The sequence below is a fragment of the Lytechinus variegatus genome, chromosome 1, assembly GCF_018143015.1.
Source record: "Lytechinus variegatus isolate NC3 chromosome 1, Lvar_3.0, whole genome shotgun sequence".
Lineage (NCBI taxonomy): Eukaryota > Metazoa > Echinodermata > Echinoidea > Temnopleuroida > Toxopneustidae > Lytechinus > Lytechinus variegatus.
This window is the reverse complement of record NC_054740.1, coordinates 14,779,124-14,797,648: the sequence shown is the minus strand read 5'-3', so window position 1 is coordinate 14,797,648 and position 18,525 is coordinate 14,779,124. Positions and strand designations below refer to the sequence as shown.

At 38.0% G+C, this 18,525-nt stretch overlaps 1 protein-coding gene across 1 annotated transcript in view; it reads left to right on the top strand.

Moving 5' to 3' along the window:
• LOC121406932 (sodium- and chloride-dependent glycine transporter 1-like) overlaps positions 1-18,525 on the top strand; it is a 73,540-nt gene continuing 55,015 nt past the window's right edge. Inside the window, exon 1 of the mRNA XM_041597809.1 lies at positions 1-172. The gene's annotated coding sequence lies outside the window, so the exon portion shown is untranslated. The remainder of the gene's footprint in view (positions 173-18,525) is intronic.

The following is an 18,525-nucleotide window of genomic DNA, read 5'->3' as shown; positions in this document are numbered from 1 at the left end:
GTCTGTAGTCTTGTTGAACGAATGTGTGTGTTGTGCCGAGTGTGCATACAATGCGTCGAAAGTACACAGCAGTGCGTAGTACACCCATAACACACATTATTTACATTCAGGACTAACCGCAGGTTGGAGTACACGTGTGGGTCCATTTGCAAGATTGACTCGGAGTTATTTGGTAAGAAAACCATGAGAAAATGTGCCCCATTACTCTTTTCTTGGTATCTCCTTGCCTGATTTAATACTCATATGTTGCCTTTTTCATATCACTACGGAAATATAGCACTGGATAGACATACAACTTTTGGTAAGTTTGATTGAGTTGTGATTATCGACCTCGTCTTATGAGGCTTTGTGAAGTTTTCAAGGCCAGTCGTTTCCCCCAGGTCCAGTAAGGGGTATACGTACGACTGGATACAGCTGTGGCAAACTCTGGGTTTCGTGTATGGTCGTGTGTACGTGTGTGGTATGAAAAAATGGTTTAATTTTATTATTCCGTCCGTAAATTTTAATTTCTATCCAATTTATCCGATTTAGTTGATCTGGATATTCATGTGGATGAAAAGGAGTGAATTATGTACAGAAATTGAAATGCATAGATCTAGAAGTTGAAGTTTCATGTGACAATATATAGTGGCGTTTCGGCATCATGTATGTACATGTATACCGGTTTACAATAGTGAATTGCACTATTTACTAAAATCTAACTGAATAGAATCTAATTTCCTGCTTGCTGTTCATCGAAAGTAATGATCAGTTCCAAGTAACCCATAGCTGGGTAACCTTTTTGATATTGTTCACTAACAAGTATTGTATAATTAGATGAAGACACTAAATTTCATTCATTTGTTTACGTTGCTTGATTTTGTAAATGATTCCAAATCACTCGCTCATGGATGGTGTAAACTTTGTAATTTTCTAAATCTTGGTAACAATGAAGGTGCAAGCTACTCAGAGTCAGAGAGACTTTGGAGTAAGACATCTAGTCTACATGTATGTAACAAGTTCTGCAGTGAAAAAAATAAAGGAAACAGTTCCAGTTTGGACTACGTATTGAGGGAAATAATGGTGATGATCTTTTCTCGGCAAATTATATCGGGGTGATATTTGCCATATCCAACGCTCTTAGAGGGGCCGGTACTCCAGGCTGAAAAGTATACAATTTGAACAGATGAAAAAAAAATCAGACAAACAAAACACTGAAAATTTGATCAGATATCGGACAACGAATAATGGCATTTTTAAGATTTGCATTAATATTCAGGTGAAACAGTTCTATAGGCATGTCTTGATGAATATTCATTGAGCAAACTAATGATATACTCAATTGTTCTTTTGTATTTTATTATATGAAATTATGTTTATTTAATTTTTTTCTTTCAAGAACCAATTACATTGTATTTTGAAATAACAACTGATTGCATTTTATAGGCCCTAATATTTATGTGAGTAAAACGAATTTCCACATGGACAATAAAATAAACTTGAATTGAATAAGGTATTTATTGCTGCAACTCATAAGGGAGATATATCATTCACACATATATGAAAAAATGAAATAATTATAATTCCATGTAATATCATAGGGGAAAAAAGAAAAAAACCCCTATCATTAGCCCATCCAACGAAAACTTAGAATACTTTACTTAGAATACATTTAAATATTTTCAGCCCAGAGCACCCCTTTAAGTTTATCACAAAACTTAAAAGCGAAATATTTATTATTTCACTTATCAAAATGAGTTTCATTCATGCAGTTTGTGTATGATAGCAAAGTGGATTGCCCCTCCCAAATACAAAGTACATGAAGGCCTATAGACTAGCGTTGAGTATAGTATGCTCTCATTTTCTAATTCCCAGACTACTATTTTGGCCTATGGGAAGATAACCAAATCGGATTCTCTGATTTTTCTGTATTTTTTCTTCATCCTATTGGAGTACAGCCTAGATCTGTACTCATTCGGTATTGCCTCAAATCGTATTTTCATGATATTGTTCACTTGTTTTCTATTTGAAAAACATTGAATTGTGTTAAGACGGACGGGGAAGCACTTTCTTTCCGAATTCCCCCCTTTTTTTGGCTAACGGTCCCTTTATTATTCTCCTTGTTTTTGTTATGTTGTACCACAAAATCCCAACATGTCCTTTCTAATGTATTTCTTCCTCGTAGGCAGGGGATGTCTAACAAATTACGAAGGCTAATTAATACTCGAGAAATTCTAACGTTACTAACTTGGAACCTCCATAATGTTTGGCTATCTTCCAATTTTTTAGTATTCAGTCCATGTCGACCTAAGTATGGAACTCAGACAAGGGATTATGAAAAATACATTCTTTTATTTTCAATCAAAAGTTTTAAGATATGGTTTCATCCCATTAGTATATCTGTGACTGATTTTATGCTAAAATTTAGTCCAGACAATAATATGCCTGGGGTGCCTGGCTTTCTCGAAGGTTTTTTGTAATACATGTATAAGTACAGCTCATGTATACACAGGTTTATTTTCAATTGGTCTATCAAGTATCAGTTATCATTTGGTCTATCATCAGTTCCTCCTCTATCCACATGGTCTAGTTGCCATTTAGTCCACTCACCATTTCGTTTAATAACCAGTTGGTCCAATAGCAATTTAGTCCATATACGATTTGGTCTAATTGGACTTTATACATGTAGGCGAAATGATAGAAAGTACAATAGATATTAGACAAACTGGTTATGAGACAAAATGGTCATAGACTAACCGGTGATTAGACGAAGTGATGATTGGACCAAGTGGTTATTGGACTAAATAGTTGTTAGACGGAATGTTGATGGACGGAATGCTATAGACTAAATGAAGATAGACCATGTGATACATGTAAGTGGACCAGTTGGCAATTTACCGCATTTACCATAGTTGGGAGAAGATTATACTTCATATTCTGAACTTCTATAACCACAATTAGTGATCAACACGATCGATTATTTATGAACTTGCTTAAGTTGCTTGTAATTGTATGTACATGTAGAATCTTACTCAATAGACACTTTCGTCAGGATAATATCTGATATGTCTGTTAAAATACTTTAATTTCCCTTTAAGAAAGTTAAGAATTCATTGAATACCACCTTGGCGAGTTCAACCCTTGTTCCGACCTTTATTTCACGACCTGTCATGAAAGAAAATAAAAAAATGGAACTAGGTTTGATATTTCATCCAGACTTGGGATGCTTGTGATTTCTTTTTAACTTGAAGACTCTACATTGTAAGTACTTTCTCTTACTGTATCTGTAAAGAAATGAAAGATCTGCCACTTCAACTACGTTCAGGCCGTTTTGAATGTGGGTTTTAATTTCGATTGCCTTTGAATGAAATTAGCAAAACAAACCGCTCAAGATGCACAACTTCCTCGTACTGATGTTATGTTCTTATTTTCAAATGAATAATTGCAACATAATTTGTGAAACCTTCAGACGACATGCACGACCATGCAGGGTAATTGATGATTTTGTTCAAAATGTGATCTGATTTTTCGTGTTATATTCATATTTTCTCTATAAGCCTATTAAATTCATCGAAAAGGAAGGTGGACCTTTTTTAATACAAAAATATATCATTAGAAAGAACGAACGACTTTTTTGTATAGTCTCGATGTCGATTATCGTGTGTGATTGTTTTCTTTTCGTTATGTTAGAAATGAGTCACATAATATACCAGTGATATACATCTTGATCAAATTTCAATTTGTGAACACGATCGAACCAAGGGAGTAGTCCAGAATTTGAAGAAGGTCAAGCCCAACTTGTGCTACTTGACTCGATATTAACTTGAGCTGTTGAAAGCAGGAGACCTTCAATGTATATCACGCAAGGAAAGTAAAATATATTGAGCCGTTTTTATTAGTATAGTAGAATTATTTCGAAGTCGCAGTACTTAGCATTAAAAAAACACTGAGATGTAGCGATTTATTTCTTACTTTTTGTGCGTTTGTGGGGGGGGGGGTATTTTTCGACAAACTTGCAGTAAATGCTCGAGAGAGTTTTAGAATTTAGATAGTGTTGAAAATGAAACAAATATCTTCATATCTGTAAATATATTTTTTTGGTGTTATACCCATTCCGATAGAGATATGATATAACCTTGGACACAGATCCTTCCAGATATAAATTGATGTTAGGAGATGAGTGAAGAGGAAAATCCTGTGGGATATCTTGGTTTCGGAATCAATTCAACCAGTTTTACTTTGAGTGATTGCATCCTTGTTACTCTCATGTTCTGTGATCTTAAAGGGAAATCGGACCTTTTCATCCCAAGGCAGCAAGGACGCACACAAAAGTAGAATAAATTGATCAAGTAAAGTGTTTAAAAGAAATACATCTTACAGTGATTTACTTTGTATTGTCAAATTGAGATTTAGTGCTGTCCACCACTGTATACCGTCGTCATATCGAAAACACCCAAATATGGATGAACAAATAGCCCTCATGAAATTTGGAACTGACTTCTGTTATTTCTTTTGAAACTAAAGTAGTGCGTATTTCTTGGATCATTGACATACTGGATGGCTGCATTGATCTTTTCTATAGTATTGCCATCAAGTTTTGATGATGACATCACATGACTTGTATGCTAAATCGTAGAACAACTCTGCTAAAGAAAAGACCCGGAGAAAAGAACAGTCATTGCTGTTCTGACAAATAACATAAATTGTTTTCGAGTCAGTAAACAACATTTGCTAAACAACACTTTCTACTCCATCATATCTACAGTAGTTATCTGCTAGGCTCGTGCAATACATGAATAAGTGAAATCTGATTTCATTGGCTGCATGCGAGATGGGGTTATTTGAGGAATCTTGATACGAATGCCATTCGATAGAACTTCCACGGAGGATTCGAGTTGATGTTTCTTGATTTATTCGACAGGTTCATTATACGCCTATATTATTGGTCACTTCGAGCAAACGCCAAACCTGGTATGGACATTTTGTGGTCGACCGAACTCTTGCACTCTGGTGAAAACTTTGAAAAGAAATTAATGGCTTTTTTGCCATGGAAATTAAATACCATGGCAACACATGACATGTCATCAGCCAATCATAAGGTTAGATGTTTGTGGTATTTGTCAAGCGGCCAAAATTTATGGTTATGTAATTATTTGAACAAAAGTGATTGTTGATGTGGTTGTATACAGCAGCGGTAATGAATGAGATGGCGTTGTGTCAAAAAAAAGAACAAAAAAAAACCAACAACAACAAAACAAACAAAAACAAACAAACAAACAAATTCATAAAGGCCCAATAGTAGGCATATGAATGCTTTGCTGTTACCCAGAGTAGGCATATGACATGTGCCTACGAAAATGTAGGCATTTCATATAAGTCTACAGTTATTATTTTTTTTGTTCAAGGCGCCGGGAGGGTAACCCTTTCCACTCACCCTCCGTGACCCTACCTCATCAGGGGCCCGTTGCAGAAAGAGTTGCAATCAATCGTAACTCTAAAAATCACTGGCAACTTGATTTTCAACCAACCAACAGCGCGCATTTGGACTTGCTATTAATTTTTTGGCTTGCGTTTAAAGAGAAATGCCAGTAGTTGCAGTTAAACACTGATTTCATGAGAAAGTCTGTAAAACCAGGCTTAATTGTCAGTATATCATCTAGGATCCAGATCTGGTACAGTCACATAAACTGAACTTTGTGAAATCTTGAAATCTACGCTGAAAAATATTCACACTGAAGATCACCAACATAGATAAGCGCTCGTGGGACAGTGTATTATTATTGCTTTGAATGTCGTGCCCGACGCTTGACCCGAATCCTGTGCTTATTTGCTAATTTCTCAGCAATTAAACAATTTCTTCCAGAATCCTTTGGCACATATTCTTTATTTATACAAACAGAAACTTTGGTGGTCATTTCATTGGATTCTGTGCGAACTCATTTTGATATCGTTACCAAAACTGGCATTTACCTTTAAACGCAACTCTTTCTGCAACGGACCCCAGGTCCAACTCTTAAAGAGAAATTCCAGTAGTTGTAGTAAACACTGATTTCATGAGAAAGTCTGTAAAACAAGGCTTAATTGTCAGTATATCATCGAGGATCTAGATCTGGTACAGTTACATTAACTGAACTTTGTAAAATCTTGAAATCTATGCTGAAAAAATGTTCACACCGAAGATCCCCAACACAGATACGCATGTCGTACAATGTATAATTATTGCGTGGAGCGTCGGGCCCGACGCCCTACCCGAATCCTGTGCTTATTTGCTGATTTCTCAGCAATAACACAATTTCTTCCAGAATCCTTTGGCACATGCGTTTTATTTATACAAACAGACACTTCGGTGGTCATTTCAATGGATTCTGTTCGAACTCATGTTGATGTCGTTACCAAAACTAGCATTTACCTTTAAACTGTTCATCCAGAAACAGTCACCCATGTGGGGTTCCGCAAAAGGCATGATCATCATCAACTCCAACAGAGCTGGCGTGAAAAATCGTCAAATCGGTTTAGTTGTTTTAGGTTGTTTTACGTAATGCATCCGATTCCGACATCCAGTTAATATAGAAGAACTTAGAGGAGATCGGTCGAGATGCTTCTATTCATAAATCCGAAGCAAGGCGCCCAAGATTTGAGCTGAGTTGGACCTAAACGGGTAATGACTGAAACAAGTCAGCCAGTGACTTGCATTGGCGTGTGCCGTGTATCATTTCTCTGTTGGTACAGGGGTAATGCATATTCTCTCTTTTGTTTGGTATTGCTGCTTGCATGGTATGACAGAGTATGTCATTCACATTGGTTATCTTTGGGAATCCTCATATCTGCCCGTTGGAAGGCATGTTTCCAACCTCATTATCATCTGTTGGAACATGGACCTGTGTTTTCGCGTTGGGTGAGCAGACGTGTTTTGCTTGATAAAACTTGGCACGCCTCTTGATCGCGTCGATTCCGGTTGTTTGGACGAGAGGAGGAGCTCTGGCCTTGGGAAGGTTTAGCGTCATGACCCATATCCTTTGACATATGATGGCCGAATGATGACAGAACGCTCCTTCTCATCCCAAACACTGCCGGGTACACTGGGTCTGCACATGGTTTTGTTCTGATCAGGGAATTATTAGAAGTGCATCCAGGGAAAAGCCATGAATGTTACAGTGCAGAAGCTTCGTGGGAAAGCTGACCTTTGCTTTGTAGAGGGTTGTTGGTTCGAATCCTGCCGAGTCATCGGTCCTTGGCAAGACGTCAATCTGCACTTTGAATGTTTTGGTATTTTCCACAGTGTGCTAAATAGGAACTACGTAGGATGCGAAAATTGATTTGTTCGGGCATGGACCTGTATACCTCCTCGGATTCAAAAGTGGGAGGTTCATGGTTCGAGTAAAGTACATGTAAATGTAAAATTCAAATTCATTCACTGCACTTCGATATAGGCCCAAATTCCCAGTTAAGCTTGACCCTTTACCCAAGTATCAAGCTGGAGTTCAAATTATGGGTCATTGAATTCAGTGACCGGGGTAATAATTTAGTTATTTCATACTGTTGGCCCAACTAAAAAATGCATAGTATAAAGCATGCAGGCTTAGGGCGTAACCTACATGTACAACCAGAGTGGAACTTACAGTCATGCACATGATGGCCACAGGGGAAATTATTGGAAGTCTTCGGGCTTCAAGATTTTATTCACCTTGTAATAGGATGTACATGTAGGCATATATGCAGTATGCAATAAACCTCAGCAAGAATGGCAGCACCTCGCATTTGATCCCAAGATTTCCCTGATATACATGTACAACAGAAGGTTATGAAAAATTACTCGGGAATTTTATATGTCTTGACCTATGTATTTTTCCTATTGTGATACATCAAGATTTGTCCAAGCGTTTCATAAACCCACCACTGTGTTCTGGTAACTGCCAAATTAATGAATTTTACATCACTACCTGCCTAAAAAATAACAAAACAACAACAACAACAGGATAACAAGGGAATTGTTAGTTCTCACTTACAATTCTCTGGCCTGGGAGACATCGTAACAAATAACGCTGCGAACATTCTCCTTACCATGGACCTAGTATGTCCACGTCCTAACATAACCATGATTTGAAGTGCCTCTCTTCAAACCAGACAATTATTTCCGTATCCGTGATGAATTTTCAGATGTTTTCATTGTCTAACACATTCGATGCATTGAATTTGATCTGTTTTCGACTCTTCACTCTTAAGGAGTTTCTGTTCGCCAGGAAAGTTATCCCAGGGTATTCGTGGTAAGCCGAAGCTCGTGCATCTTGTAGAAAAAGAAAGTGATTGGCATAAACAGCAATAAAGGAACATTGAAATAAATCAAATTATCGATTATGTTGATTGTGAATTGTGTTAATTTGTTTCAAGGAATTGTTAGTGATTTCCATGGTCATTTGAGCAGTATCGTACCTCGCGGATTCGAAATCTCTTCAAGGATCATACCAGGACAGGCGTCACCGTCTCTCTGAATTTCTGTTTAGTTTCCACCCAGAGGATACAATGGGTATGCTCTGGGCCCTGTAACACAAACGTTTGAGATTGATTGTGAATTTGGAAGAAATATTTTTATATGTTGCTCTTGCAGCTTTAAGAACAATATGCACAATCAACAATGGACATGGTCATCATAGGCAATTGCAAGTCTTGCGATTGATTGCTGCTGCAGTAAGTGTAACTAACGAGGCCCGAGGACGCAGAGATAATATTGCAATCAACATAACTGGAATTTCAACAAATTAAAACGTGTAATAGGGATTTATGTCTGATTTCTCGAATTGCGTTCAAATTCAGTTCTTTCTGCAACAGACCTGCGATCGGTTTGTAAATCAATCCTTGATAGCGCTACGGGAAGAACGAAATTCTCTTGAACTTGACCCTTGTACAAGGCACCTGTGACACTGATCAGTGCTAGCTCCGGGATATATGTAATGTAGAGGGCCAGGTTGGTTCACACTTCACAGGACAGTATTCACCCAGTAAGTGTAGAGAGGAGGCTTCAACGTCGAGGCCAGACCCCGACGTTGGATTTGTGGTGTTGAACTAGAAGCTAAAAGTGATATCCATGCTAAATAATATTGTATCTAAGCTTAGCCGTTGGAGGAAATGTAGAAGGGCGACTGGCGATTTCTTCCTCGTGATAACTTAAATTGCCCCCGGAATTTTATCAAAGTGACATGCTCTTGAAAAAATGGCTGCCCCAACACCTGCCACTAACAAATTTTCCGAGGAAATTGTTTATATCAAGAGCATGCTCCACGAATCAATCGGACACCCAAATTTTCGGATATCCAATTGAAATTATTAATAAATCAAAGTCACTAACTTATTGTGAAGCATTAACCTTGTTGAACTGTTCGGTGTGTGTGTTTTTTTTAAAACACATTACAACAAAGTACGACTAGATGAACCCTTGGTAGGTCTAAGTTAAGCTGTAGGGGCCTACATGACAATGTATGTTGGTAGGCCTGTCTTTCATAAGTTACCATCTCCTTGAAATTTGAATACGTTAAAAAATTTGAGTTGAATTACCGCAGAATTAATGCTCGATCCATCGACAGCATGATTGATCACTATTAGTTTCTGTGTATTATAGCGAAATTTCGAGTTTTAACCATTGATCCAGATTGCGTTTCTGGTAGGACATTGTGAAGAGAGAATGACCCGTGTAATTGGCTTTAGTTAGGCATCTGGTGTCGAGTCGCAAGCCCTGACGTTGAGAACAACCCATGGAACAACCCTAATAAGAAACAAACACACAAACAATTAAAAAATGAAAATAAAACATGTCGTATTCAAACTTGGATTAGTACCATTTCAATGCTTGTAATAGATGGTAACCGACCAATTCTTATTCTGCGTATGTCGGGGCAAATTGGAATACGAAGTATTGGCTTATTTTTATCGTTACAATAAATATCAAATACTTATCAGTCTTGCAAATGGAGTCCCAGAGTGACGAGAAACAAATTAGAAATAAAGGCGGGACGTGCTGGAGGGGAAATGATTGAGAAAAAAAGGATAAGAGAACGATGTTCTGAAAAGCATGTAACTCGTATGTCTTTTGTGTAAATGGTGGGATGGGGGTGATCACTATAAAATACGAATCTACCAGGCACAGTGTTTATGCTTGGAAGGTATAATGGCGGTGTATTGTTTATTTTATTAGGATCCATTAAATATTGTCTCTTCCATCACCAGCTGATGTATAGCTGGTAAATAAAGTGTCGATTCAGTCTGATTTGAATGTAAACGAGTAGAGTTGAAGTACAAATTGATGTACTTGTCCAGAGGTCACAAATGCTTCTTTGCGTCTGAATCATAGAATTTGGAATGGAAAGTAGGCTACATGTCATGTACTTATAAGAGTTGCAAATGAAGGGCCACCCGTCCGTTGATGGGCTTTCTAATTAGGAATCGCTCATCGTGTTGACGTGTTGGATAATTCGCTGTGGCTTTTAATTGTAAATCGTTACATTGTCATGAAACATTATTTTATTATTATTATTATATGCCCTTATTTCCATACATGAAAATACTTGTGTCTGTTGTTTGCCTGTAAGTATGGCTATGCCTGTGAATGCTGTGATTGGATACCAGAATCCATACCTGTGAAAAGATCGATTTGTCTGTGGCTTTCCCATTTTCGAATACAGCCTTTGGTCCGTCCCTGGGGACAAAATAATTCACGAAATGGAAGAAATACATTTTGGAATGATCTATGTTTTAGCTTCGTTCTTATACTTTTATTTCGGCAAAGAAGATCAGTGCAGTCATTGATGTGGTGACTCATTTTATTCTTTCTCCTATTTTGGAGCAAACAAATACACCTGTGCATTATGAAGTGAAAACATACTGGGCATCAGACCCGTGCTCACTCGCAGCACCCCTCGTCAATTCAAGAACGCTTTTCTTTTGTGCTCCTTTTCAAGGGTGATTTCTCAACAATACTTCGCTAGGGAATAAACGAGGAGCTGCTTATTATTCAAAACGACCGACCTGTGGATATCGCCTTTGTACGCCATTGAGCTGAATATAAATAAATCGTTGCGAGTCCTTTTGTGGTCGTTCTTTTTGTGTTCAAAATGACTCGATATTAGAACATCGTTGTCCGTCTGGTTTGGAGAGGGGTGTGGGGCTTAGGTCCTTCGGAAGTGTGAACTGTCTGTGGTCTGTACAGTATACAGGTATATCTACATGTATATGATTGCAACATAGGAACCATTCAACAAGTATCTTTAGGATATCTTTGGGGCAATACTACACCTCCTAGGGATAAATTTCCCTTTAAGATCCGTTTACCAAAGTCTTGATCTAGATTGGAAAAGGATGTGAGCCCAGTTGTAAAGTTTATCTGCTTTTGTTTTGGGCTTTTAATAGCCTTGTAAGGGCAACATTCATAAATCAATGCACCTGCAGTAGCGACGTGACATTTCAGATATAGTACATCTAACTACTTCACATGTTTGTGAAGACCCTTGAAAACAGAAACTATACTTGAAGTTGAATCTTCAGTCCTCTTCCAAGTGCAACTTGAAGTTTGATAAATCTGTTTAAGGAGTCGTAACTGGTTTGCAGTTCCTTGATCTGTTCATGGATAGGTTCATGATCTGTTTAAGGGATTCTTGTGCCGTCACAAACACAACTTCTCGGTTGAACCCCTATGCATCTGGGTTTATTTGCTCCATTCCACCAATGTTTGTATTAATTACGGTGTGTGCATGCACAGGGGCATAAACTCCTAATCAAAAAGAAGGAGTGAGGCGATTACTAAGCCTTTTAATGCAGTTACACGTAGGCCTACTTGTCATGATTGTCCAAACTGCCAAAGTCATTTGAAGTTATTAGAGATATGTTTTTTTTATGTTTGAAATATTATGTCTCGTGATTGAAGAATGAAGGTGTGCTGTCACCAGTGCTTTGGCCTAAATGTATGATTCCTTCAAATCAACGTATACCCATATTGGTTTATCCTTTTGCCTACCGAATTGGATTACGGCAGGGGGCTCTAGGGCACGTTACCCTCTAACAATTGGGTTCAATTCCATGGCCTAATGCCGCCCCGGGGTCCTGCATTGACATCTCAAAACCACTGCAATGAATTCTTGTTTTTCCAAGACCACCGATTTCTGAATGGGTTCCGTGCAGAGAAGGTGGGCTATGTGGATTTTCGAGCGTCAATGAATATTTTTCTTCAAATTATAGCGAACAATTGATGGTTAAGAATCGACAATGGTACGTTCTCAATTCTGTTGTCGAGAGAATACATAAACATATTCGTCATTTCTCTGCGATGGAGTATTTAGAAAGCCCCTGAGAAGAGATATTGTGTCAAATCATTATCAAATGAACATATAATGTTCGCTTATCAGAAAAGACACAATCATGGAGATACCACCATATACTTTTCCTATTTGCTTCATGGACCATGTTGTCGAGTTTTCTAGAAAGTGGAATCAAGTATGGAAATGTCTTCGGAAGAGATGTGTTTGGTTTATTTGTCAGTTTTAACTTAAAAAAAAATCTTGAACGATATGCAGTGCTGCGCACATGCTCGTTTGTTGATTGTCTTTGTACACCTGCCAAATCCGTTGTTGATTTAGTGGTCTTGGACTCAAACATCTCCATTCACATCAGTCAAGTTACGGACCCTAAAAAAAACGGGTGTTGCCGAGTTGTGTTGTGATCTGGTACGCCCAAGGCTCCGAACCGGTCATGGTAGGTTGTAGACCTACCATACCATGTTAATGCATAAATCTGATTTATTTTTATGAGACCATAGAAAGGTTTCGTTGATCAGCTGTATGTTGAAGCTGTCATTGACCTATCATGGTGATCCTTGACAATCTTTCACTTGAGCGAGGATTTTACATATGAACTGACCGGGCGTTGTGAAGATTGGCGAGTTCTATGATACTTCCATTGTTTAAACATAGAGCTATTACAGATGGTTTAAACATAGAGCTATCTGTAATAGCTCTATGGTTTGAAGATGATGATCCCCCGATGTGGACTGATACCGATCATGCTGGTTGTGAACTTGTTCACTAGAACCCGATGTTCCTTGTTAAAACACAACATATCTTGTGTTACAAATGTAGTTACATGATGTATGTCAACCTATACACTTGTATAGCCTATAGCCGAAGACTATAATTACTCTTTGTTTCATTACTGCTTGATCAGTATACTTTTCTGGACCAATTCGAATGTTTTCAATTTTGATTCTATCATTATATTCATGTAAAGGGATCAATTCATCAATTCATATTGATCACATTACATAATAACCATACCAATATCCGTACTCCATTCTGTATTCTCATAGGAGACAACGGAATTTGTGCCTTGTTTACTACTTGTTTGCCCATTTTAATAGTGCAAAGAATACGTGTTTTGGAAACAAGTCTTTGAAGTATCGTCACGGTAGTTGCCATTTATTATTATATTTTCCTCTTGTATACCCTAGACTTCTCAGAATTGTTCGTCTGTTTGATGCAATTATGTGAAGAGTGCTTGTGAAATAGTCTCTGATGTCTCTGATGATCTGGGGTCCGTTTCATCATGGACCTACTACTCTGTCAGAGTAGTAGGTCCATGGTTTCATAAAGGACTTCAACTGTTGTAACTTTGCCATTATGGCAATGACCATGGTAACAGGGCTCAGCAGCCAATCAGAATCAAGGTTTCCATGGTAGTTGGCATAATGGAAAAGCTACATGTATCATAGTTTTAACTCTTTATGAAAAGGGTCCCTGATCGTGTGATCTGCAACTGTTGAAATTACACATGGCAGTTCAAGAGAAATTCAGAGAAAATTGCGTAACATTGTAGAAATGATGAGCCAAGGCAGTTGTACATGTTTTTGTATGCCTTATCACCATCCTCTGTTTCTCTCTCGTCAAAACTAATGATTGGGGTTCACATGCTCACCACTTGGTCTGAACTTGAAGTTAACCAATGTTCATCAGAAAAGTTTAAATTTTGTCTTGTTTGCTTTGTCCCTATATACGATTTACGATCACTTGCAGATTTCACACAGGCCTAACCACGTTCGTTTGTTATTGTAATAACTCAATAGAAATTGGAGTCGAAATAAAAGAAGATCAAGCTAGGATCTAGACTGGATATGAATATCTATGTGTCCACCAAATTGTAGGTCAACTTATACAAGTTGATTGACATCCCACATATCACAATTCCACCAGAACAGTTTGTACAATGTTTTTTTTTAAGTTAATTTGTATGTTCCAGCTTGAGGTGATTCATTCATAAGATTTTGGATCAATGTGTACTGCGAAACAGCTTCGACATGAATCCCAAATCTGATTACTTGCAAAACATTTCCCTTTTGGGGTTTTGCTGAACGGGGAAAGGTAGTGTGTTTTCATCCCTTGTGCATAATCCGGAGCGTATACAACAGATAACAAACAGAGAAAGAAAATTTGTTTGCGCGGTTAATCAATCCTGAAGTGAAAATGTCACGACAAAATGGGCGAGTTTGGGGATGTCAGTATTAAATGACTGCAAAGCAACTCCAATTCGGTTTTTGGCAAACATACATGTAGTTCCATCAAACCTGGTTTCCACTCATGCCATTGCCAAAACAAGTCTGTTTGAACATGTAAACTTACTTGGATGAAGGTAACGGGAGGAGTGGTTGCTTTCCATACAAGTTAATGTTTGCGTCAGGTTGTTGGATTTTTTTCAAGTAATTTCGTCCTTCCTGACTGTCAGATTGGATACCAAAATGATCGTCCCGAAAGCCAAAGCAATTTTAATATTTGTTTGCTTTCTGAACGAGAAATTCGGGCCTATTCCCTGCGTCGGCAACACAGTTAAGCTTACAGTTCATAAGCAGTGTCATCACTTTCATTGCCTATGCCATTCGTTTGTAATCAGTTCCATATAAAGAGTTAGAACTATGGCCATTTTGCCGTTACGGTTATGCCAGCTCCCATGGTAACGGGGCTCACCAGCCAATCGCACTCAAAGTTTCCATGCTTTAATAATGGCAAATATACCATTGCAAGTCTATATTTTATGAAACGGCCCATACCTTTTCACATGTGCTGAAAAAAAGGTGAGTCTGTTTTCATGTTTAGACAAAATATGACGTTATGATTGTATGTTGTTGCATCACTGTATTACAAATACTTTTCATATTTGTCAATTATCACTCGTGTAATTGGCAATTTGACACTTGTTTTGGCATTGATACCTATGCCGATTGACACCTTTGGTTGACTCCAACAACCCCGTGTTGTGAGCGATTTAGTGCCAATTATAAATCAGCGTTTTTGGTTTTTACAAGCTAATAAACCTGACAGGTGCATAAACATTATTTGAGGAGATAGTTGGGGGTAGAAAACGGTAGCAAATCAATCGGTGAAGACCATGAAGACTGCGGATATCAGATAAGATCATGAACTTTTAACATGACGACGATGACGTCAAACAGACTCGGAGGATACAGCTTTATAGCATTAATGGAACCAGCGATTTTCGGTTTCAAATATGCCAGAACCACCCTGATTGGTTCCTGATCAGTGTTTTAAAGAAAATGCGCATGCAACGATGATCTTGATTGGTCATTGGCATTTAGCGATTGACTACAAAAATTTTCATTACCAAAAACACAATGATCATTTGAGGAAGAGTCAAGGCAAGATACATGTTAATGACCATCGATTCCACACTGTTTAGCACAAGCTGACTTTTACATAACAGTCGTGATACCTGTATATATATATATATATAAGAATAGGCATGGTATAGGCCTACAGCATTCGATTTTAGGAAAGACAAAAATTCAGATTTGTACGCTCCTTAACTAACACTCATTGGTTTTTAATTTCTTCATTTTTATTTCGTACAAATCTGATTTCTTGTGTCACAAACAAGGGCATTATAATTCATACTGAAAGTTATCTTACATTACATTCGGATGTCATACATGTATTTGGTCTAAATATTTATGTTTAACAATTTCCGCACAAACTTTTACGTGTATCATGGAATTTTGCAACGTCTTGCTTGGTGGTAGTGTCCATGGTCGTTTCAAATACATGAAGGAGTTTTGCCCGAGGGAGCAATGACAAGGTCAAAGTAGTTCTGTTTTCTGCAGGAGATCATTAGCGATGATCGACGTCAAGTTCGATCATGACATGAGTCCCCGTGTGGGCTCTCGGTGCGACTTTGACATAATTGCGAGTTTTGCAACGCTTATCGTGTAATTTATCGTGCAAGGTGAACACGGGACTAGGTGTTGGGTCAAATTAACGCAGTGGGTATCCTCATGGAGGATTTCCACAGGGATGTTCTCCCTTCCCTACTGTAAGCAGGGAAGTGGGAGTTCTTGCTTCAGGCGTTCGTAGGGGTATAGGAAGACGATTTTTTTCCTTAATATTTTCATTTGGTATATTTTATCATACAAGTTAGATTACAAAAAAAAACTTTTGAAAATGCTGAGAATCTTAATTATGAAAGGCGAAGTTTGTGCTTGGAAACGATTCTTGTTCTGAATTTTCGAAGGTCCACAAACACATCGGTTTTTTTGTAAGAAACGGAGAAGGCAGATTTAATTCGTCATTTTAATGAGTTGTGTATAGTCGATTCGGTTCCTGAGCGGAACTTTCATATATCACAAGTTATAATTTTTTTTTCAGATCTTATATGTTAGCATAGTAAGCAAAGACCTAAGAGGAAATCAATTGTCTGATGAATTGCAGGAAATGAATGGATGAATGAATGGAAAGTTCTGGGAGTAGTTTGACCCCGTTGGTCTTGTGATTGACCTTTCCAGGACCATCTCTGTGAATGTTAACCAGCTGTGCTCGTCTCCCAGACTAGTTGACCCCAAATGACCCTGTCTATTAAATTCGACCACGCTTTCCATGTTTTCCCATCCGCATTGCCATCTCTTTTTTTTTCTGCTGTACAAAAGTTGCCCTTTCTGCTGTTTGTAATATAGTGAAATTTGACGTTATCTGATGGTAGCTCCGTGTATGTTTGAACGTCTTTTGCTCATTTCCTTTTATTACTTGTAGTTCTATAGAATTATCGAGAGGACTTGGTTTTTTAGGGATCTGCATGTGAACAACTATCTCATACCCTAGACACACAGCTCGGGACACAGTTGGTGAAAGGCATATCTCCGACGGTGTGGTGGTCATGTACTCCAACAATTATTGGTCATAGACCTGTAGGAGTGATCGAGGAATTTGCCTGTTTCATCAAGTCCAAATCTATGATAGCGTCCCAGAGGAAAATATATTCTGAAATTAAAACATATATACACATACACAGTGTATATAGGACCTAGGCTAAAGATTTATAGTATATGCTATATTGTATAATTTATGGGTTGTCTCCTAACATGCCTAAGTAGGTCTATGGAGAAGTGATCCTCATTGGTCCTGGGATTGAAGTACTAATGACCCCGCTATGGACACACCTTTGTCTTGTTTATACAAGGTTCAGGGTTGATGACCCTCTTGAAAGGCGTGGCAATGAGGATGGACTTCAAAACTTGAGAAAATATTTTTTTCCAATATTTTAAAGAGAAAAATTCGTGAAGGCGATTACAGTGTTGTAGGCTTGACGGAGTCGTTATGTGATCTAGAACAAATTGTGAAATAGGTGACGGATATTTGGAAACAAGGTTCCATGGCACAATTATTGCAAAAGAATAATTTCATCCTTCCTGTATAGATTGCAGTGAGTGCCAACTTTGCTGGGAAGATTTTTGTCTGCACAAGGGCTGATCATGCTCACGTACGTGTATGCATTTTATTTTAGTTCATGGAAAAATGGTCTCGGCTATGGGCCCTTTATTTCAATGGAATTTATTGAAGTCCTAGGCTTTACGAAAAAAATAAGTGATCGAAATTTATATTTTAAATCTAAATTTATGCCTGTATCCTTAATTTTTGTTTCAAAAAGTGTATTTGTCGTTCACTTTTTATGCCCCCCCCCCCGTCTGGGAAGGTGGATAGTTTGCAATTATCTTTGTATCATGGATATTCTTGGTTGTCTCCCAAAGTTTGTATGGTCCCAAACATCATACGACATACATTAATCATTTTGTCTGGCCTGTACTCAATAATTGGCTGCCAGTTTTGCACTAATCTAACAAACTTTTTAAGGTAAACTTTCCCCGCACTTTGTGACTGTGGGATTGTCAGCAAACCATAGAAGTTGTCATTTCTGGTCACAAGACCGCTGTAGGAAATCTTCGAAGGGCGAAGTTGATCTTCCCTTAAGAATTGGTTGTGTTTCCGCCAATTGTACAAGACGCCCTTTCAGGTTTTGACCCCCCCCGCGTCATCCCTTATCACTATAGCTTGAGATATGGTTATTTTCTCATTTGTCTAATTTTGTTTGAAATATCTCAGATATATTCCTCTGATATTCTTTAGTTTTTAATAGAAATTTTTAATTTGGATTTGATGGGTTCCCTACAATGCAAGTTTAATGTCGTTAAATTATCAATGGATGACACCCTCCCCCCCAAAAAAATATGTGATC